This window comes from Charadrius vociferus, unplaced genomic scaffold, assembly GCF_000708025.1.
Source record: "Charadrius vociferus isolate BGI_N301 unplaced genomic scaffold, ASM70802v2 scaffold147, whole genome shotgun sequence".
Lineage (NCBI taxonomy): Eukaryota > Metazoa > Chordata > Aves > Charadriiformes > Charadriidae > Charadrius > Charadrius vociferus.
Genome location: NW_009649570.1, coordinates 1161491 through 1185891, shown reverse-complemented (window position 1 = coordinate 1185891; position 24401 = coordinate 1161491). Strand labels below are relative to the sequence as shown.

At 38.3% G+C, this 24401-nt stretch overlaps 1 protein-coding gene across 1 annotated transcript in view; it reads left to right on the top strand.

Annotated features, from left to right (window-relative positions):
• The window catches only part of COL5A2 (collagen, type V, alpha 2), a 114132-nt gene that overhangs the window by 1010 nt on the left and 88721 nt on the right, over nucleotides 1–24401 (top strand). The gene's annotated exons all lie outside the window — the stretch shown is intronic.

Genomic DNA, 24401 nt, shown 5'->3' with positions numbered 1-24401 from the left:
TTTTTTCTCTTTTCTTTTTCTTCTTTTCCTCCTCCTCTCTTTCCTTCTCCGTCTCCATCCTCGCCTGGCTCTTACTGGAGGGGCTGTCTGAGCCCCCGGGCAGGCTGCGATGGCACCGCTTCCCCCGCGCCCCCTCTCTGTCGTCCCCCACCCCGGGGCTCGTTCAGCGGAGCCGCGGCGGTTTGTAGCGAAGCCCTGCGAAGGCAGGAGGGCTGGCAAGCGGCGTACCTGACCCGGGTAAACTGAACTTTTTTGGGCGGCTTTATATCCGTTTGCCTTTAATGTCATTTCAATGCCTGCAAGAGAGAGATGGATGGTCAGGAGAATGCGTAGCGATTGTGCTCTTTCATCGGGCTGGATGGATGTCGTGCCGTACGTTGGTTTCCTGAAATGTGAGCGGACTGGTTTGTGGTGGGACAGTCTGTAGCTATTGTGCTCCCGAACATACTCCCTGGGCTTCTCATGTGTAACGCTGCCTTCTTTTCCAAATAATGCCCAACAAAGGGACAAGTACGTCACCCTTCAGTACAGTTCGCAATTATGTTTGTCGCGTGTTTTCAAGAGTTTAATTTTTCATATAAGTCAACTTCGCTGGTAATACGCTGCATTGCACAAGTGAGGAGGAGTCAAAGCCTGATGAATAAAACAGTGCTGTAGTTTGGAACCTATGTTCTACAAAGCAAAATGAGACTCTCCTGACTATGCACAGCTGTGTAAGAAGTCCCGTAGAGGGGGCACTTTGTATCATCTCTGAAGTATAATTCATATACTTGCCATAAAGGGAGACATATATTACACATTTTTCAGATACATATAATAACAAAAAAAACCACTTGTGAAAATATTGACTTCATTTTTTGGTATCTATTTAGCAAAAATGATAGCTTTTTTGCCTGTTGTGTGTGGGTTTTTTTGTTTGTTTTGTTTTGTTTTTTAAAGGCAACTTTTATGTGAGATTTCTGTGGGGTTAAGTTATTATGTGTCATTTACTAGTTTGTTGTTATTATGAAAATTATGGTATGAGCAAGTACTGTAGCAACCCCTTCTGGGATGTACTTCCCATCTGCTGATGGCTGAGGAAGCTCATAGGTACGTGGTAAGTCAGAGAGCAAAATACATTGCAATAAATTAGTGACATCTGTTTGCACTTAATTCACTTATTCATTTTCCTGCTTGAGAATGTAATCACTTTTGTCTACCATATATATGAGGAAGCTGCTTCTCCAATGTTCATTATAATAAAAATAAAAACCCCAACCCCCCAAAGCTATTTGAGTGTGTTGTGAGGGATGGTGCACAGTGAAGCAGAAGTGGGGGTACATCCTACATGTTGGTCTGGTTTAATTGCATAAAGAAGGGTTTTGCAGTTTTGATTTAGTTACTGACCGAAGTCCACAAACGCTGCAGAATGGGGAGGTTTTTTCACCTAGTTTATCTTGGTTTTAGTACTTGTGCAGAGGTCTAATATCAGTTTACATTGTATTGTACTGCAGGTGATTTTGTCTCTGCAGCTGTTTTACTTCTCCCCATTCAGTTGGTCAAGTGTGTCACCCGAGTATAGGTGTCATAGTAAACAAATATTGGAGGTATCTGGAGAAGCAAGAAGGCACTTCAGGAAGCTTAGATTAGAAAAAAAAAACTATCAGACTTTCAGAGAGCATGTAAAACTGTTTTAGCAGCCAGTTTTCATGCCAATCCTAGAAAAAATGAGGATTAAATACTGGTTGTCAGCCTCAACCACAATGAAAGAAATAGGTTTTTCACAGGTATGTTACAGAATTTGTCACAATGAGTGTGAGTGATATTGATAAATAAGTTTAATATAATAAAGCAGGTAAAATGGTTTAATTTATTTTTTTTTAATAAACGAACTGTAATACTTCTTTAAACCAAACATAGTGCTTAACATTTTTTTTTGGCTCTTAGAATTGCTGTGCTTTTAAGTAATGCTGGTTTCTATATTCATTTTTTTCTCTTGGAACCATTGCAGATTGATCTGTTTTGCTCAAGAACACTTGGCTGGGCATGCTATATAGTACACAGACTTAAAATGCACGTAAAAACATGACAAACAGACACTTTCAAACCTGGTGCAGCAAAATTGGTAATTTTGTGACTGGTTGTTTTAAATGTGCCTATTTAAAAGTTATTTAGGAATAAAGTCAGCACTGCAAAATGAGTGACTGCAAGATTCCTGGTTTTAATTTCTGTGCAGGGGCTTAGACTAGTTTAGAAATGCAGTAGGGCCAAAAAGTGCCCAGAAGATGGCTGAAATTATGTGCCCTTTAAGCACTGAATACTTGGAAGCTCTGAACCTTTGATGTAGGGATTTCCATACACTGTATAATCTCTCCTCTTTCCTTAGGACTCAGGATAGAGGAAGCTACTAGCAGAAGCAGCGCATGCTTCTGGGATCCTTTCCACTTGTGAGTGTAAATGTGATTTCTTAAGTAACCTTTTTGAAGAAAGCAAACTAGGAACACACCTGCAGTGAAAATCTCTTGCCAAACTTCAGTCAGAGTTGAAATTGTGTGAATTGCCTCCTTCAGGAGGATTTGTCTGTGCAAATTCCACGTGGGCATGGCAGTGATGGTCTATTGCTACCATCTCCCAGATTTCTTACTGCAATCCTATACTTGCCTTTAGGTTCTCATCAATTTCTGCAACACACCCTTGTCTGCAAATTCTGTGGTGATTTATCCTTCCCTGTCCTACTCTTGTGGTGTCGGCCCTACTTCGGCTGAGATCAATGTGAGCCCTGGTATTGATTTAGAAGTATCTAATTTGCCTGGTTGCACAGTGTGAACAAGCCAAAACAAACAACGGTCGTGCCATTTGAATTCATAGAATTGTCTAGGTTGGAAGAGACCTTTAAGATCATTGAGTCCAAGCATTAACCTAACACTACTAAAACCATCACTAAACCATGCCCCTAACCACCACGTCTACCCATCTTTTAAATACCTCCAGGTACAGTGATTCAGCCACTTCCCTGGGCAGCCTGTTCCAGTGTTTGATCCTCTGACTTCTTTGAACTCTGGAGGCTTTTCACTTTGTCTGGAAATAGTGCAAAGGAGAGAGGGGAATGGACTGGCCTTAATGGAGACAGAAGCAGCTGAACTGGTTGAATGGGGCCTATTAAATATGTCCATTATCTCCTCATTCCTATTAGAGACAATGTCTTTAGGGAGAAAAGAATTTACTGCACTGCACAGTCTCCTCACTGGGACAGGTGTTGGGAATATGATGGCAAGGGAAAGCCTGCTGTAGCTATGAGAAGGTAAGAGAATTATTGAGTGTTCATGCCAGATGCTTCTTTAGTTCTTATGGGTCTTTCATCTTTGTAAAGAGTCCTCAAAGCTCCCGAGGAGAATTATATGAAAGGGGAAAAAAAAAATCTCTGTCTTGCTCATTCTCACAGTTTTAGTGAGGATTTTATGATACTTAATTCTTTTTTTTTTCTTCAAAGTTCCAGATCCCAAGATCATTCACTTACCTCTACTTTCTAAATGAGAAAGCATGCACGTGTGTGTCTGTGTGCGTAGGTATCTATCTTTGTGGTCTAATCATAGCAAATGACTTGAAAATAGAAGTGATTATAGCTCTAAACAAGCAGGAAATGAGAATCCATTATTTATTTTAAAAAGTCGCAGTTCTTTGGGGACTGACTCATGACTTCTGAATATTTGTGGTTGGCTCCCCTGCCTGTAAAAGTGTGGGAAGGAGACTCTTCACAGAAATTTCCACTGGAAGAGTCCTCAAGAAGATTCCTCCTGCTCCGAGTGAGTAAACTTTTGCTCAAAATGATGTCATACATAAAATTGAGGGTCACGTTAAGCTCTCTGCATTAGCTTGGTTTTTTAGAAAATACTTTGTTGTTGAAGAATTGTGTGCTGTGGTTGTTAGTGCAGGCATTTTTGTGCCACAAAGTTTACAAATATAGATTATTGCCATAGAAACGAAATGGTCATTTCATGCTCTCATGCACATTTTGGCATGCTCACACTTCATTTCTTGGTGAAGTTCTTCCATCTTTGCGATTTGTTTCAAAATTATAAACAAAAAACATAAAAATTGTAACAAAATTATAACATCAGGTTGATTTGTTTATGTAAAATGTTGCAGGATTGGTCTAGTTTAAGAATAATGTATATTAACATATAAATAATCCTTTATCTGTTAATTCTTTAGAAGTTTTCAGAAAAAATAAATGTCCACCGAACCCCTCAATTTATTATAATTTTACCTAGGAAAACCCTGCTTAGGAACAGCACCTGGTGTTTAAGTAGTATTTACTGTTTCTATCTGGGTTAACTGGAAGTTAGATGATTTTTCTGTGGTTAGAATTAGAACTGGTTAACTTGCCACATTAGTTGGTTTTTGGTGTTTTGTGAGAAAAGAAACACATGGATTCTTGTGTGTATGTGTGGGGAGACAGAAACTCTGAAGGCAAACCTTCATGCAACACTATGATCCTTAAAAAAACTGAGCAGATGTTCATGGCCTGTGTACAACTATTTTTCTACATTCAGAGAAAGGCAACGAACTCAGTGCCAAAAAATAATAAAGTAATAATAAAAAATAGTCAAAATTCCAACTGGAGGCATGTGATTTATCCTTATATGTACGCTGATTGTTTCACCCATGTTTGTCTTCGTGACCCTGAGCTTTTTTGTGTGTAAGGTCATAACGATATAAATTTTTTTCTCAAAAATTCTTATGAAGAATAAATCGAATTGCCAATCCAATGGATTCTCAGTTGGGTCAGTGATGATAGACTGGGCTTGCACTTCAACTTATTTTGTAGACAAAAGAACCTATTCTTAATCTAATGCACAGGGAAAAACCAAGTGTCCTTTAGTGTAAAATCAATAAATTAATCAGATTAACTTGGAATTTCAGTTTTTGACAAAGGCTTCTTGGAGTTTGAACTTTCAGAGCACGAGGAAAGATTGTTGCGCTTGCTGCCTGAAATCTCAAACTGCAACAGACCCACCTTGTTAAACTGCCCTTCGAAAGCCCTGGTGAGACTGTCACGTGTAGAAGGTCAGGTATAATTTGAGCTGGAATGTCTGATGCAGAGCATATTCAAAGCATAATGAGAAGGGAATGAGGAACATGTGTTTCTTTCAGCAGTATAAAGTAAGTGTTCTTCAGTTATTTATGAAATCAGGTACTTTCAAGCTGGGGAAAAATGGTTTATAAGTCATGTAACTTTGAAGATGAGATACCTCAGAGGTGACACTGTGTACTGTTTACACCCTTAATGTAATCAACATATTAGATGGGTACAAATTACACTTTTTCTTCACAGTTTTTGTCTCAAATTATGTTATGTGATTTATGCTTTTCCTGACTTAAATTCTGAGAAATTTGAAGAGTTAGTGCTGTCGCTGAACAGGGTAAAACAATGATACTGTCTATAGGAAGTAACACAACAATTTGTTCATATAAACTCTTGCTTTATAGGTTGATTTATGGTTCTGAAAACAATAGCATGCAGGAAGCTTTGGATGCTGATAAGCCCTTGGTGCTGTGGTAATTAAAATATCCAAACCGTTACTTACAATTATCTTTTCTGAGTAAGCAACATACATTTTTCATAGCCTGCTGTGCTGTCTTTTATTCTTGTAGTGAGAAACAATTCCATTATTCCACGATCCCACCCGCATGTGCTGCGGAAAGGTCATGTGTTATATAAGCACGAAGACTAAGAATGATTGTCAGAGGGCCAGTGGTGGGATGCTCTCTGTACAGGGAACCTCTATTCATGCAGACCCTTGGGATTCCGTTTTTATTAGCTGCTGAAGATAGGTCTTGTCTTTGGAGAGCTGGTCTAAGGTTGTTCCTTGGCCATGCTGCTGCCAGCTGAAACTTGATTGGAGTTTTGGAGAATTTGTATTTTTCTGCAGCTTTGTGTAAATAGTCCAGTTGGGAGAATGATATAATAGAGTTGTTTTTATACTGAAAAACTTCCACAGTGTTTTGTGTCTTCACTAGTTTTCATTTATAGCCTTTGGACTGTGTAATGGTAGCACGGGAGGACTAAAGAATTAATTTGAATCTCTGTGCCCCTGTTCTTTGGATAATGTGGCTGAATAGAAACACAAGCAGTTACTCTGATACTGCTGGCAGGAATTCAGAGTTTTGGACATGAACTCATTTAGAGTAGGAACAGAAGAGTAAACTGTCGCGCTGAGGGCTGTTCCCTGCTGTGCAGTAGATGTCTGGCTGAGAAGGTCCATACAATACCTTCTGCAAATGCTCTTTGGTCATGAAATGCTTGCCAGCATCCTTCAGCAAGCTGACCATCTGAAGTGAAGGATTAAAGGCACAATGACAGTGTCGTGTTGTATCATCATGACTTTGTCCTGGCCCAAGTGCTCTGAGATTAATACTGTGCGTTAAAAAGGTAATGAAAATACAGGCTAAAAGCCAGGAAGAAACTGTTCCTTGTTTGCAGAGAACTCCCATCACCTGTCTCTGGATAGCTGTATTACTGCAGGTAACCTCAGTTTATGCTGAGAGTTTTATATAAAGCACTCCTCTCTCTCCCAGAGATCACAGAAGACCTTTTTTTTTTTTTTTTTTTTAATCACTTACCAGTCTGAGGTCTCATGTCTCTTGTCTTGTTAAATATCCCAATAGGCCAAGGGAAAAATATTAAAGGGAAATGTTAAAGCAGAAACAGTGAACTGAAGCTGTGCTTGCTTGATTGCCTGTTTTCCACTCAGCTTTTCTTAAACATTTTCTTTACAGTGTTCTATCAAATCTTTTGATGTTATGAAAATGTGATGTAATACCATAGTGATTGCTCAGCTATGATAATAATTTTTGTCTCTTTTTCTGTCTATCTTAAAGTGGTTCTTTCCCTCAGCTGCAGTGCCATAAGTTTTACAGGTACTGAACCTCATGTTCAGTGAATGAATAACAGCATCCCATGGCAAATTGTTGAGATAAATAATTGAAATCTCACTGGCAAGAGGAACTTCCTTTAGACTTGGATGTATGATTAGGTTTATTAGGCATAGGCATAAAGATTTAGCCATCTTTAAACCATCAGTGCTATTTTAGGGAAATCAAGTTACCCTGAATTATGAACATTCAGTTACTTGAATTACAAATTATTATTGTTAACAAATAATGTAATCAATAAATATGTATTCCTTTTTTAATAAAGTATGATCTGTCTTTGCCTTTCTCATTTACATTAATGATGAGGCTCCTGATAGGAAAGATACCATTGAGTAGCTGGGTCATCTCACTCCTCCTCTAAGACTCTTGGAGGTTTCCTGAAATTCCTCTTCTCATTAGAAAATGAGAATATACTTTAATGTCACTTATCTTCACATGTGTCCTAGTACCAGTGGTAGCGATGCCTTGCACAAGAAGTTAAGGTCAAGAAAGGAGAGCATTCTCTGTGGTAGCTGTGACCAGACCTGTAGAAACCTGCCAACCAAGTCAACTAAAGTGAAGCTTAACCACTGAAGGCTCCATCTAGCAAAGCATGTTGTGGTTCTGGGGTTGTTCTGGCTTAATGTTGCCTGGCAGCATGACTGCTGGTACCGATCGGGCTGAAGGTGTCTTTAGCTGTCATGTATTGTTTCTACAAGGAAAAGTCATTTATTGTAGTTCTGGAAAAGTCATCATTTATTCATCAGGCTTGAAAATCTATTAGACTTCAGGTCTTTGGAGTTATGAACAGATCTTTCCAAAATATTTTAGGGGTCAGACTTACAGATGGTACTGTAACATCTCTGTGTCCCCTAAAAGAGAGCTTTAGTCTCATTCATTGTGTGTACTGTAGAATTATAATTCTACAACGTGGCTGTTGTTACAGGGAAAGACGTTGCAGAGTTCCCCCACGGATGATTTTAAAAGGCTACTGCTTGATGGCTTTATGCTGTCTTGATGTAAAAAGCATTTCACTGCTAGTCAAGCGTTTGGTTCACTGTCTTATATAATCTTAAAGTTAGTATTGGCTTGAATGTTGCTGTTGTGAGTGGTGGGAAAATTAAACATACGTGATTAAGAGTAATGTATCTTTATTGTGGATGAAATCTCATGGTTTCACAGATGGTCTTCTGTAGTCTAGGTCAAGAAAGAAAAAGGACGTTAATGAAATTCACAGATGTTGATGAGGAATGAAATACTTGCTGTCTGTGCAAATATATGGGTAAGATACACAAAGAGGAGAATTATCTTAGAATAAGTGTAAGCTGGAGTGATGACAACGACAACAGCATTTGTGTTGTGCTCTGTGATCAGAAGGGGCTAAAACCAAGGATGCTGTTCTTTGTCACATAGTAGGACTTGGTAAAGAAAAATATAGTTCTCATGATCCATTAGGCAGAAAAGCATGAGGAAAAGGATGAGAGGCTTTTGTTCATCCTTCAGTGATCAAGTCCAATGTTGGCCCAAGTGGTAATTTATGGGGGGGGGGGGGAAGATGGTAAAATGGAAAATTAGGGGACCCAGACTTGAATAGGACAGATATTCTGAGCACTGAATCTCTTTTATTCAGGGTTTTTGCCATGTGCACACCTGCCAGACTGAACAATCCTCAGTGTGTCCAAAGCTCTAAGAAAGGAGATGAAGGGAAGCAAAATGGGCAGAAACTTCCAGAGGGGCGTTGGGTGTGAGTCGGGGCTCGCACCTCTCAAGCAGCCCTTGGCTCTGTGCAACTGGGATATCATTGCCCTATCATGACTTCACACCGCGGAAAAGGAGTGGAAATAGCTTGTGTTTTCCACTCCTTCAGAGGGATAGACAGAAAGTAGTATTTCTTTTCCTCTATGTTAATTTTCCATTGAAGGAGTGGCTTCTTTTATTACAAAAACCCCAAAACCAACACACCCTAATGCGTGCATTGAAAATCTATTCGCTTCTAAAAGAAAAGGTAATCAGCTTCTTAGCTTCATGATGGAGTTAACGAACCTCCAGTGCTGAAGGTGCATTTTCTTTAACTCATGCAGAACATGGAAAAGCTTTTCACATGCTCTTATCAGCCTTGGCAGTGTTTCTTTAGGCAGGTGAGGTGTTAAAACAATGTCTTTGACAGAGGGCTTACGAGACAGAATTGCTGCATTATGCATACTTTGTATCTTATAACACATAGCATCTGATTTGTTAGTCATCCTATATTTTATAAAACTGAACCCTTAGAAACAGCTGGAATTGTCTGAGTAGTGAAGGGGAATGCATGTAGCAACAACTTCTGAAGACATGGTTAAGACTTTCATAGACCCAGTATTCACATTATAGCACTTTGATGTCATCTGCAGCCAGATCATACAAATGACTCCCAGTTTTACATCTGAAATCTCATTTTGTCCATTAAAGGCTTTTTTCACCCCCAGGAAATCTTAGTGAAAAAATAATATTTCAATTTCAAATTGTGTGCACTAGAAAAAGAACACAACTCTGAATGTAATGTATTGCTCCATATTTATTTGAAATATCTGTAATCTGGAACTCTCAAATCATGAATGTTTTGGGCTGTAAACCTACCAGTATATATTCTTAAATTTTCAAAAGAAATTCATGTGTGTTTGAAACTTACTGCATGTTAGATTTTGGAATAGTGTAATATACAGTGTGTTAAATATACATAGTGCATTTTTTATATATATATATATATATATAAGTGTAATGCCTTAAGACATCAGACATTCTCGCTGTATGGGAACTACATTGCAAGGCAGACACATCTCGCTCGTGAAAGTAATGGAGGATGTTTTCCAGATGTTTAAATGCTTGCTTTGGCAAGCGCCAGAAAATACTGGAACATGCACTGGCAACAAAGCAAGGGAAGAACCTGATGTAAGAGGCATCAAGCCTGGTGACAAGCAAAGCTGAACATGGAAAACGGAGCTATGTGGGGAAAGGAGAGCCGAAACGACAGTATGGCTGCTGTGACAGTACTGAATATTGGAATTATACTAATGACTGGCAGAGTGCTGGAAGCCTACTTCAAAAATTCGGACTGAGGTTAGACAAATTGTCCTTAACCTGTTTTTTTAGTGTTTTTTTGTTTGTTTGGGTTTGTTTTTTTTTAATGTTTGCTGTAGTGATAGAAAATTTTATCTAAACCTGGATACTGAGATTGAGTAGCTTGGGCATGCTTTGGTTTTATGTTGTTACTGTGAAGTGCAGGACCTTCCTATGAATTTGTGCAGTGCTGAGCACAAAGCATCCTTGATCTCAAACAGAGCCTTAGGGTACTACTGTAATATACATACTGAGTCATCATGCTAATAATATATTTCTTGTATTGCATGGATTTTCACGTTGAATAGCTGACTAGTTTCAGGAGTGGAATCTGGCTCCTCAGCAAAGAAATCTCTAGACAGTGAATCACATAAACTGTTGCCTGCTGTAAGGTTTCAGTAAGCACAGATCTTTGGGGTTGGCCAAAACTTTGCAGGTTTACCACATTGTATCAAAATGTTCATGCTGCTTGGATTTTTTTTTTTTTAGTTTTTTGGGGGCAGGGTGGCATATTGGGGCGAGAAGAGTTAAATCTTAATCTTTTCAGGTTGTGCATGTTTGCCCTTAGGAAGAATGCTGGGGCTAACCAGTGTGAATTGCACTACTCTAATTCATATTAGTGATATCTTTCTAATGGTTTTGAAATTGAGGATATGAAGCACTTAGTTCTTTGGGTTTTTTCCTTCTTTTTCCAGCTGTTCTCTGTTTCTTTGAGCCTTCCCTGGTTTCCTAGGAAACCTCTACAGGACAGAATTTGTCTATTTTATACGCACTGTGCAAGATAGGCAGTTTATTTTGTTTGTGTTTGAATGTAATGAACACAGAAAGTAAATATTTGCTGATTTAAATCTGCCATTCAGGAGTGTACTTTAGAACCTAACTTGAAGCACATGCATAGCCTTATTTCTTGTAATGAGATGACATACCCTTTGTTTGCCCCTCAATGAATGAAAACTTTAATTTTAGTTTTTTGTTTAAAAGAGGGCAACAAACATCAGGATCTATTCATCTGAAGTAAGAATTAATTAGGCAAAATGATACAGCAGTGAGTTACTTGTAGTAAAAGAGTAGTTATCTTAGAAATCTTTTATGAATTATACTGAAAAATGTTAGGTGCACATAAAGATTATTTTCATATGAGCAGTGTTTTTAAAATCTATTATCACTGGAGTATTAGAGCTATACAAACTTTTTGTATTCATCCCCCCTATTAAGCCATGTTGAGTTTTGTAATCTCTTTGCACAAATTCCCATGATTTTGACTGAGGGTTGCTTCCAGTCATGAGTAAACGTCAGCACACAAACACAGCCCAGTTTCTGGTTTCAGGGGGAACCAAGGGAATCTTGGTGGCTTTGGTTTGAGTTTGCTTTGTGCTCAAATCTGAGATAGCAAAGGTCCTTGCATCATCTCAGCACAGAAGAAGAATCAATTTAAGGCTCTCAGGGTTCTAAAGATGATCTGTGTGCTTCGCATGATAGACGAACTCCTGGTAAATTTTACGTGAAGCTGTAAAATGTTCAGTAAAACTGAAGTTTGGGACAGAATAAAGCATGCCTAATCTGGACAGTGACTTGGCATTTGGTGTGTGTAACATCCTAATCTATAACTCTGCCTGGAAGAATGTTTCGGGAGCCCCAGGCCGGAGTGATGGTAGTAGGAGGGGACGTGACTGTGCCTGGAAAGGGGAGGCTCCTACGGTCCTGTTTTCTAACAGGACACAGCTGTGGCTTAGTCTAAGTCCTATAAATATCAGTGAGTGTTGACTCAATGCCATGAGAAGAAACCTTCTGGTGTGATAGTTCCCTGCCTTTCTTTTATTGGGATGGGAATCACAAGTGAGCAATTCATGACACATATACAATTTCAAAACGCCATGTGAAAGAGCAAGATTCTCCTGCTCTTCATGTCTGCATCAAATGTCCTTGCTTTCAAAGCCTCAATTACTTCATTGCTACTACTTGGCAAATAGAGTTCTCTTGAGAAAAGGAGTAAGACATTCTGCTTGTGCTGCCCTTCTTCTTTTTCTTTCTTTTTTTTTTTAAAGTCTACTTATCCCGTAGGTTAAATGTTTAAACGTCTGAAAAAAAACAGAGTCTGAAAATATAGCTAAAATAGATCACTGCTTTTGAGCTCAAGCTGGTGTGGGCTGAAAGATGGAGCTGAAGTGAAAGCATGCACTGTTGGATAGTATTGTTATCCAGACTTACTAGCCACCAACTAATACTCAAATTACCTGGGGCAGTCTTAGGATCCAGGAGTGTATAGCTTCATCAAATAATTACTTAAGGGCTTTCTTCTTGGAGAGAGCTGTAAGACACTGCAGTGGTTATTGTAATGAATTACAGTATAGGCTGTCTTGAGCTTATGTGTAAAGGCTGTTCTCCAGTTTGTCCTTTCATTTCCATCCTAACACAAGAATAAAGGTATGGATTTAATGCATCCCTATTATCTCCCAGTATAATCATACAAAACTGAATCTGGTTGGGATTAATGGAGTGGTTCTTCTGACATTCAGTTGTTTACTGTGAAACCATAAGTTTGGTGCTGGTTTAGCAAAAGGGTACACTTTTACTAAAACTAGTTTTCAGTGATTGTTTTTGAGAATTACCAGCTTATAATTCTTGTCACAAAAAATAGAAATCAGAATTATTTTTTTCCCCCTGAATTGGATTTTATTTCTTTGTAAACTGGCTAAATTCACTCCTCATCTTATTCTTGTGTGTGTGCCCTTGTGCTCTCTTTCTTTTTTTTCTTTTTTTTAATATCCTAATCTCCTCCTGTGTGGAGGCTGAAAGACTGAAATTCCTCCTTGAAGTCTGCAAGACTTAGAAAATTCTAAGTAAGTTACTTGTTTATACAATGTAATGCAGTTCACTATGAAATGTAAATACCAGGACTCTGATGTTCCTGCTTTTGCAGATAGCATTGACTTATAACTTTTTATTAAAATGGCAGAGCGAGCTTTAGGACATTTTGTCGCAGTCAGGCAAGACAAATAGCTACTTATTATGAGCCCTTTTGATATCTAACAAACTGGGAAGTTTGAGGCTAGATCTTGCGTAGGTCTGGTTCTCTTAGTACTTGTCTCAGTTGATAGAAGGTGAGTTTTTCTGGGGGGTAGTGGTGTAAGTTTTGGGTTGGTTTTGTTTGGTTTTTTTTAGTTTGTTGGGTGTTTTTAGTTTTTGGGTTTTTTTTTTTTAGTTTTTTTTCTCTTCTTCCTCCTGGAGTTTTCTAGTATAAGTAAGAGGGGCATTTGGCAAATGACTTCAGAGCTAATGCAGGAGAATCTTCGCTTGCCCTTTCTTGTGTCCCATAAAAGCAATGCTTCTAGTATTGCTAGCCTTGCTCTGAGAAGCCAACAAATGGTATCATGCAGCTCTGGTTAAGGCAAGTTTAATAAAACAAATTACAAATGGTTCTGGCTGACAATAGCCTCTGTCTGAAAAGCTTAGCTAATATCTTCAGTTTGCTTGGGAATAGAAAAGTCAATTTTTCAGGAATACAGATATTAAAAAGAAAAAGCAACTGCTGTGTAATGTGTAGGTCATTACAGATCTTATACAGTTATAGAAATTATTAATATTTTTTTTGTGCAATGCAGCACAATCTCTTCAGGCATCTGAAATGTTTATTTCAATCTTAATGAACTAAACATATGCCCTGTTCCTAAGAGTGGCGTAGGCATGTGCCATTCTTCATGTATAGCTCTGCTATATGTATTTGGAGCCCAGTAGATTTGGGGTTGGAAGAACTTGCAGATTTAGCCATTAACCCTACTGATAGATGTACTACCACAGAACACCAAGTTAGTCCTCAAAATGCCTTTTTCCTCTGTTCTGGCTTATGCTAGTTTCCTTGGGTTTTTTCTTTTTTCTCCCCCCCCCTTCCTATCCTGTGGGAAACATGTAGGAGCCTGCTACCAGACAGCTCTGGTTTTGCAAATGGAATCGTCTTCATGCAAAGTGCCTGAAGGGCAATGTTTTTCTTTCAGTCCAGCTAAATGCATAATGAATTTTCCAGCACCTGTGTTAATACACTCACTGATGTATTATGAAGAGTCTGACATGCTTGCAAAAGTGAGGTTTTTGTAGCCTGTGAAGTTTCTGGTGTGTCATATGCAATTAAAGCTTAAGTCATATGTTGCACCAGTGCTTTAGACTGTGCTTACTCAGAGAAACTTTCTGCAGAAAGAAATGTCACTAGTAGGCTAAATGCATACTGTTTGGTCTGGGCATGAACATCCTTTATCTAGTAAAAAGGAAAGATTGGTGAAGCTTTGAACAGGCTGGTATATATTTTATTCAGGCTGCATAAGAATATTAAGAAGAACAGAACAGAGACTAGAAAAAACTTAAGTGTATTATAAGTCCCTTTGATCCAAACTGACTTTGCTTTTTTGATTAAGGAGTATTCTGTCTGAGTTATCGTGCGTTTGAATTCTCTATAACAGGTGACTAGTCAGCAATTACCTGAAATTAATCAGTTGCTGGTTGCATCGGAAAGTTTTCCACTCGGTTTAAGGTCTTACCTACATTCATAAGAAATTAATATTAAAAAAGATAATACCAGGACTTCAGGTGCTTGAGGTCTGTTTCCAAGGGAGTAAGTTTCTAAAGCAAGTTTGGGAACCTGTGTCAAGCATAGTCTAGCTCCTGTGCAATGCACCTCTGAGTTAGTATTATGAGCTCTTCTGATCTGTGCGACTTGGCACTGAAGTTTCAAGGAAGCAGTAACGTTTTTGTTCTTCCAGCACTGATAGAGATTTAAAACTGGAAATAAAAAGTTGAAGAGAATTTTTTCTCAAGATTAAAGTGCCTCATTAATCATTTTTTAATATTCCTGTATTATGTGGACTTTGAAATTGATTTTATTTCTGGATTATTCTGAAAGTATCAGATTGCTACATCATAGTAAAATGGCATCCCCTTCCAAAACAGTCTACATACCAATGTGTTATGCCTAAGTTCTTCATGCATTAAGGATGTTGCACTGCTCATAGGTGGGGGAATGGAAACATAGAGTGATGAGACATCTATTTCCAGCTGTCTGCTGATTCTGAATATCATCTTTGGATACTGATGGGGAACGCTCACTAAGGAAGGCCCTCTGTACAGATTCATTCACGCAGTGACCACCTTCTGGGTAAGGGTGTTTCACAGTGGTCTCTAGACACCTGCTTTATGTCAGAAATTTAATTGTATTGCTCAGTTGCAGGAGGATGCCTTGCAAGAGACAGTTACACGTTTTCCTATGCTGTCCTTTTTGGAAGAAGATGCTTCTGTTACCAGAGAGATGATTTACATGGATGCTATTCTGTTCTTTCATTGTTTATTGCCAGATGTGCATCTGGGATTTAATTTATTGCCCTTGATATATTCTGAAGACTAATTACGATCTGAATGAAGCAATCACAGTCTTTGTACCTTACCAGTTGGCTATTCTGCCTCAGTGCCTGATCAATGGGCTCCTCAGGATGTATTCTTTTTGGAGAGGGCTTGCCAGTAATGAATGGGGCCTGTCTTCCATATTGACCTCAAACTGTATATAATTACCTAAATCCAGCCACCCATAACAATGACGTGCGCGTGGAAAATGTACTTCATAGAGGGATTTTATAGAGTTTACAGTGCAGTTAAGTTGAAATTACATAGCTATTTATGGGAAATGTATGGTTAGTTATGCCCTCTGCTGTGCCTTCCCTCAATTCTGCGCCGTGAAAGAAATGCACCATCTGTATCAGCACTGCTGTGAGATTGGCTATTTCCATATTTTGGCTACAAACAATATTATTGAACTATAGGAATGGCTTTATGTCAATCTTTAACACCTTTACAATAGCATTCATTTCCTATTATAGGAATTTTAGCCCAAAATGAATTTATTCTTTCATATTTTTAGTTCAGTCAATCAAGAAATTAATTGCTCTGAATTTACAAACATCTCCTGCCTGCTCCAGGCTCAATTGTGAGCGTGTTACTCAGCCCTCAGTTAAGGGCAGGGCATTAGGAGACTTCAGAAGGTGCAATTTCTCTCCGAAGTATGAGTTGGATGATGGAAGGAACTTCACTCTGGCAACATGACACTTACTTAGGGCAGTGGAGCATGATTTGGACTTGTGTTTGACTTGAAAGCCCTACTGCCGAGCTGCCCCTTATTAGGGTAAGAAACATGTTTTGGGCAGGGAATTCACTTTTATTTGACTAAGGTATTACATTTCTTTATTTCATATGCCAGTTTTCCTTGCTGTAAGCAAGACAAACAGCAACCATTGTGTTCCTGCTCCTTCCTCGCACCCCACCTGACTTCAGCTCTGTCTCTGGTGGTCACCTTCCAGCACTGGTTCAAACTGGGAATTCCTGAATTCTTAATTTCTCATTCACTCCAAAATCCTTTTCATTGTAGGTGAATTACTTTGAGGGTAAAAAGGGAGAATATATATAAATTCCAATTTGTGAAACAAACAATTAGAAAAATGATGACTGATTGACAGTCCTAATTATGATACTGAGTTGAGTTCTACCTTGGAAAAGTTGAATAAACACGTCCATTTTTCTTGTTGTCGTTGACAGATTAGCATGAAGGTAAATGAAGTGATTAATTTCACATGAATGTTTCAAACAGTGGAATCTTATTCTCACAACTAACCTGATTGTGAAGTGGAAACTTAAATATGTTTGATTCTTGTACAACTTGGCACTGAACTAGCAACGTTAGATGTTTTACATGTAGTGGAAATACTTTTCATACAGTAGGAATTGAAATAACATGAGGGAGAGACACCTGTGCAGATTTTGTGTATTACTGAGATGATAAACACTATATTTGAACATGATATTAATGGGTTTATTTGCACAAAAAAAAATTGAGTAAATGAGGACTGAAACCTGCTTGCTTTTTTTTTTTTTTTTAATGCGGCTCTCAGGAGGTTCACATGTTTTATTTATTGCTTGCTTGGTCTGCAGTATGTACTGTGTATGTACTGTAAGTTCAGAGCTTGGGCATGGTCTTAAAAAAATTGCTTGGAAATCAAAATCCCTTTCACCTGAAGATGATGTGCCTGGAGTTGATGCTGAGACGCAGGAGCAGTTACTGATCCAAGGGTGACACCTAGGCCACCGCTGTGTGTTAACAGTGGTGCTCCATTCTTTTAGGCTGGTACCTTGAAATGCAAAGCAGGTCTTTTTTAGTTCTGAAATCAGCACAGAACCAGTGAAATAAAGGCAAGCCACTGTTTATTCACTTCAGCTTTCATGAAGGAGGCCTATCCCAGGCTCTAGGCAACCTGCCATCAATTATCCACACAATTCATAACAATAAAAGCAAAAAAGCAGCAAACCATACCCATGTTTGCCAACTGCCTTAGCTGAGGGGAAATGAAGTCATCCAGCCCCTCGCGTTCCCTTAGGCCCTGCAACTCGGCCCCTATCAAACGTTTGTTCCAGAAACAAGCTATGTCTCTGTTGGAGTTAAAAATGTACATGTTAATATATTGCAACAGATCATGAAATTTCCTAGCTTAGAAAGCTGGCTGTGCCAAGCTCCTCTTCTATAGACTATAATTTCCTTTCTAAAGAGAGAAGAAGCATCTGGACCCACTCAGTCCCTGCGCAGTATTCCTCCTCCACGTCAGCAAGCTGGAGCTCCAGTGCAACTGGCCAGGGTCAGCTGTGGACTGCCTGGAATCTTCTTATTAAACAAGCCTGGAGTTTTGGATCTGGACCAAACCCCTAAAACTGAACATGCTGGGACATTTGAAAAGTCCTGTTTCTAAACCAGAACTTTGTTGCAAAAGGTCATTGATGCTGCAGATGTTTCCCTGTGTGCTTGGAGTCTCGGACCTCAAGTGCAAAACCTTCTCCCAGCACAGCTAGGTTTAAAAACCCAATTAATGGAAGGATCTGCTTTCATTCATCTATGCAATGGACAAGGGAATAGGCTACATTAGACTTTTCGAGATTAGGATTGAACTTGCAGTTTAGGGTTAGCTTGGTTTACTTAGAAATTTTTTTTTAAAACTTATGTTCTCAGCCACTGTCCATAGGTAGAAATTTTCCAGTAAATAAACTTCTGTCAAAGGACATATTTGAATTGTGATAATATAAAATTATAATGCAGTTGGGGTGATTGGTAGGTTATTAATTTAGGGGAGAGAATGGTGTGATATCCCATTTCGGTTCTGATGCTGGTCTGCCTGGTTCTTTCCAGACTACTCTTCTTCTGACTTTGCTAAGAGAAAATACAGAAACATTATTCTTGGCACCAGATTAACTTGAGGATTGCTGGCTACTGACATGCTGGGGTCATTGGAGATATAAAAATGGGACTCTTGGTGCACATTGATCAGGGAGATTGGAACAAGATGCTTCCAGTGAAGAGGAGTTGTCTCCTGACCTTATTGCCTTAAAAAAAACCCAATCCCCACACTAAAAACCCAACATCCCCACTCCTCCACCCCCCAAAAAAATCCCAAGACCAAAAGGGTTTTCTCTTTTTCTAGATGACATCTTTGAAGCCACCTTCTACCCAGCATTTTTCTGAAAGGCTTAGCTGAGCAGTAGTGAAACTGGTCACTTCTGCCATGAATCCTTTTGGGTTATATTTTAACACCGAATAATTTTGCAGTATATTTTTCCTTTGATTGCAATGTCACACTCGAGTAACTAATGCATGAAAAAAAATGCACTGTCAAGGCAGATCATTTGACTTGCTGTCATGACATTTCTGTTTGGAAGAGGCAGATTTTGGAATGAATGTTCATCTGGTGTAAATTACAGTGGTTCCATTACTTCAGTGGAATAATTTATGCAAGCCAAAGGTCTGCAACATTATCCAGAGACCAGGTGTGCCGCATGGATTTTTTCCCCCTGTTGTCTGTAGAATCATCTTGTATGCATTAATGATGGGAGGGCTTCTAGTGTGATGGTCATCTGTTCGTTGTGGTGTGTGTAGCTAATGCTAATCATAGTCAGCAATCGTGCAATGAAAATGTTATCATTACTGCTTACCTTGCATATAAAGCACATCCATAAATTTGGAAACATTCCCTAACCTCCAGGCTGTAATTTGCATATAGAAAAAACTCCCATAATGCACACACTTTTAAACTGGAAAAACAAAAATTAAAAGTGTAACAATTCATTGTTTGCTACTTTTTGGGCCCTTGTCCAACAGAGCCTGAAATGCCTGGACTAAGGCTTGGATTAGGGCCCCGTTCAGTTGTTGGGATGTTGTTACGGAGCAGTTTCACAGTTCTTTGTGTCCTAATTGGAGAACGTGAAAGAGACCTTTTCTCCCCTCCTGGGTGAGAAGCTGGGCCCAGTTTTGACCTCGTATGAGTGGTCAGTTGATGCTGTTTCAGATATCATTTAATGTTACGCATGAAAACGGCTGGGTTTAGAGCCCTACGAAGCTTGTGTCAGAGAGAAAGACTATGGGCAACAAAACAGGCAAGTTTCAGTGTATTAATTCCCAATCTGTAGCAGATTACTTAGTATTTCCACTGATACCACTGTAAACCTTTTGAGAGAGGACCAGATCTTTTCCCTGACCCCTCAGGAATTGGGTAAGTCCTCCCTGAGGCTCCAAGTGTTGCTACAAAATAGATTCTGATGATACTGATAAAGCTACAAATAATACTACCTAAAAGTAGCCATGGGAGGGTGGTTTGTCTCCTCCTGACTGAAATGTTTTATTATTTAAATAAATCATTGGGATATCATTAAGCTTATGGTCCAGTAAAATGAATAAAATTAAGCAAATTATTTATGTCCATGAATAACCATGTCGTTCTTTCCCATATTTTATGTCAAGCAGAAAAGCAGCTGATAAGATTAACATCCAGATAAGCAAATTGTATTTATTTGAACTTCATGAGATAATGTCATCTCCTGGAAGCATAGAAATTCCCTGATTGCTATGTGGCACTTCTTAAGAACAGGGAGGGAAACTATAAAGTGCATATAAAGGAATCTATGTATGCGTATGTGGGACAAAAGTAAAAAATGTTTGTTATGTTGATGAATGAATGTTAGGGTGTATCATTTAAAAAGAAAAACAAGACATTTGTGAATGTTGGCATGGTGAGATGTTACTTCTTTTCTTTCCCAACTTTTATGGGAACATTTAGGAATAATTTATGCTTTAAAAATTCTTTCTCTTGTGGTCAAATTGCTGTATTTCCAAACAAAAGGCAGAAAATAGTATAAAATGAATTTAACTTGTTTTGAAAAGTAAAGCTTTTCATTTCAGCAAACTGTATTTACCTGAAAAAAATGTACTTAGACATCAGGCTCTTTACCATTGGGAAAGTTCTTAACTGATTTCCATGTCTAAGTATTCCTCAAAGCAATAAGATAAACAACCCCCAGCTCTGCCACAAACTCCATAACTGCTGAGTCCCAAAGCCAGGAAGATCAGTGTCCTTGCTAGAGCACTACCATGGTTTCCAGTGTTGCTGGCTTGATTAAAAATTTATGTAGATGGGAGAAAATGGACACAGGGCCAAAGAATTCACAAACCATGAAACTGGAGCAGGGGAGAGTCAAGCCCCATGTTGGGAGGAGACATTTATTATTTTGCGCTGGTTTCTTGCTTTGCAGGATCGTGGGCCAGCACAGAAATGAGGGAGGGAGGTGGGAAGTTAAAAAAAAAAAAAAAAAGGAAGTATACCTTTCTTTCAGCTTTGCTCTAAATCAGCGTGCATTTCCATTAAAATGTAGGGGGTTTTTTGTTTTGTTTTGTTTTTAAGATTTTCCATTTCTGTGCTATTTAATGTTCTCTAGAATTGGCTCAAAGCTAAGTAATGTGGTTGAAGGTAAGTTACTGTTTAATATTACATATTAGTTAATAATACACCTTGTGTTCCAGAACAAAAATAACCAAGGAAATGTACATAAACAAAGTGAATTAATGGTGTAACCTACTTGCATTAAATGGATTATAAAAATTAGATGAGATATCATTTTTTTTTTCCCCCTCTAAGTAAGTCTCTTCAGGTTTCTTTTTTTTTTTTTTCTTCTTCAGTTGATAAGCATAACTGAAAAAGACCGGGGTAGTTTGAGAAAATGGAAGTACAAAGTATGACACTGACATCACCTTTCTAAAATTCCATTCTGACAAGCATTTTCTTTAGTTACATTAGATCTGGACACAAGTGCAGTCAAAATATTTTGTAGTCAGTATGGAGAGGCAGGAAACGGTGTTAATCTTTGTGGTCTGCAGTGTTTATTTTTATAGCCATGGATTAAAACAGTCTCATATAGTTGGTGCATTGAAGCTGAGAAGACATCTATTTGATAATACTTAATAGCTTGGCATCAGATCGGTTTCCATAATTGCCTTTTCATATATTATACTGCTGCTTTTTCTTTTCCAGTGAACCAGATACCACACTATCAGTTACCTGAGGAAATGGGGCTGTCGCGCTGTGTTAAAGAGTATTTGTATTGTGGGTGTAATGGTGACAAGTCCCTTAAAAGAAAAAAAAAAAGTTGAAATTCACTTTCTGTATATTTATAAATGATTTCAGAGTACAAAGTTTCATTTATTTGCTTATTTATTGTTATAGCTAATTAGGTCATTCTTTGATTCCAGTGCTAGAAGCGTGAGAACTTACAGTTCTAAATCTGAATGTAAGGGGTGAAGCTCTTCATTTGCAAATGTTTCTGAACTTAGGTATGTTTGTCACTATGGTGTAAGAAAACAGACTGCAGGTTCTGGCACGTATTGCTGGAGAGTCAAGATAAATGCTTGCTTTAAAAAAAAATAATATTGTGCTTTTCCATTGTAAGTGATCTTTGTTTGTGACCAAGGCCCTGTAAGTAACAGTGCTTGTAACAGTTGATTCCCTTTTCGTGACTATCAAAGAATCACAGAATGGTTTAGGTTGGAAGGGACCTTAAAGGTCATCTAGTTCTAACCCCCCTGCCATGGGCAGGGACACCTCGCACTAGACCAGGTTGCTCAAAGCCCCATCGAACATGGCCTTGAACACCTCCGGGGATGGAGCTTCCACAACTTCTCTGTGCTGGTGCCTCACCACCCTCTTGGTGAAAAATTTCTTCCTGATATCTAATCTAAAACTGCCTTCTTCCAGTTTGAAGGCATTCCCCCTCGTCCTTCTAAAAAGTCCCTCCCCAGCTCTCCTGTAGGCCCCCTTTAGGCACTGGAAGGCCACAATAAGGTCTCCCCGGAGCCTTCTCTTCTCCAGGCTGAACAACCCCAACTCTCTCAGCCTCTCCTCACTATGCTGACAAAGCTGTAATGTGGAGAAATCACATTTCTCTTAGAGATATGGAGGGGACTAATGATAACCAGACAAAAGTTTATAGAGTAGAAGAAATAAGCAAAACTTACTATGTAGTGTTTAAGAGTAAAATCTGTTCAAAAAGCGTGCATAGAGAGTTTAAAAACCAGTTGTGGAGTATGTGTGTAAGTATGAAGACAATGGTTTCCACCTAGACTAAAACTGAGCAGCTCTGAGGCAACAAGAAGCCATTTTTTTCAACTGAAACAAAGATGCCAAAGGATGAAATGTTCTTGCAAAAGAACTGCTTTGAAGAAAAGACAAGGTACAAAACCCATGGGGACCGGGCATCTTTATTTGGACTTGGTAATGGTATTGCCAACTTGTGAGAAGAAGTCAGACTGAAGCAGTACATTTGCTTAGCTGTTGTCTTGAGGCAGTCTCAGATTTAGTTCATTGAGAGTGACAAAATATGACACGCAGTGTATTACAGAGACTTTTGCCTGTGAATATCATGGATTGGTGACTTTCTAGTAAAACTGAAAAAAATACCCAGCTACTTGTGGAGTGTCTCAGAAAAGAAATGATGGATTTTTTTTCCAGTGGTTGACAAGGTGGGTGGTTGGATGCATTCTTTCAGTGTTGTTAATGTTGCATGTGATGTAGTTGTATTTGTAAGTACTAGGTATCTCACTTAAAAATCTCTAAAATGCTTTTAAAAATGATTAGCAAAATGTACTCCGTAAATTTAACTTGCTATTGTTCATTCTTGTAGTAGAGTTAATCTTTTTGTAGTTCATTTCATTTATTGTGTAATTTTTTATTTTTTCAGTGAAAGTCCCATGAAGTCAGATTTGGGTGAGATATAAACTGGAACAATAACGGGTGATTATAAAATGGCCAAATGACGTAAACCTAAAAAGTAAACTTGATCTTCTGGTAATATTATTTGCAGTCCTTTGCTTTTGCTTTCTGCATCTTCAATGGAGTAGGGAAGACTTTTCTGAGGTATATTGGAGTGGGCTTTGCTGTCTCAGATGGACTCACCTTACTTCAAAATCAGAGGAAAGTAAGCCCAGTTCCCTCAGATGTTTTTAAGACGTGGCCAGAGGGGCAAATGAAATACAGTATCACCCTTGGCAAATTCTGTGAACAATTTTTTTTTCATGGAACAGGACTGCATGACTTCTCACAGTATATGATTAGGCAAGCAATGTTGAAATAACCATAGAATCATAGAATATCTTGGGTTGAAAGGGACCCATAAGAATTGTTGAGTCCAACTCCCACGTTAACGTATTAATGTTAACACCAAAATCAGTATTGCTGTCAAGAAGCAAGTAAACTGAGCAAAGCAATAGATTTCAGTTCGATAATGAAAATGCTTTCCAATTTTATAAAAGCTAGTAATTTACACAAATTAGGTATTAAATAAAAAGAAGGTGATTTTATCTTTTCAACTTAGTGCAGACTAAGGTCAAATTTCTGAAAAGTGACCTCTAGTTGGCCAGCTAAAAACAAAAAAGGAAGGAATGTATTTGGTGAGTAGCTGTCCTCAAAGTATCTCAAGATGAATAGGCCTACTATTCCAGAGAGGTAAAGATTTCAGTGTTCTAAATTGGGAGACTTTTAGGCCTGAATTTGAAAGGAGCAATTTATTTGCCCTTTTTACTTCAGGTTGAATGGTAGTTGTACATCATTTCATTAGAAAACAACAATAAAAGAAATCTTTCCAGATGAACAACCAGAAACAAGGGGCAACTTTCAAATATTACACATTCCTCAACCATAAAATAGGACCAAAGTGATATTATATAATGTAGAGTTTTTTTGAAACTTCTAAGCACTTAGTATCTTTTAATGGAGTTAATTATATCTTTAAAATATTTTATGTAAATTAAATGCCATTGTAAAACATTGCTGTTTCATGGTACAATAGATCTCCTTAAATTATGAATTTCACAAATAATTTTCTTGCGGAATATTAGTTATAACTCTAAAAATATAGCATGGTCAAACTATATTTACACATTTGAAATATTTTAGGTTATATACATAATGTATGTATAATGTAGAATTTATGTAATGCAAAGGTAAACATTGTAATCTCCTTAGGAAGAGATTGTATATCAAACTTCTCAGGGTGGGTCCTCTCTGAATTCATTC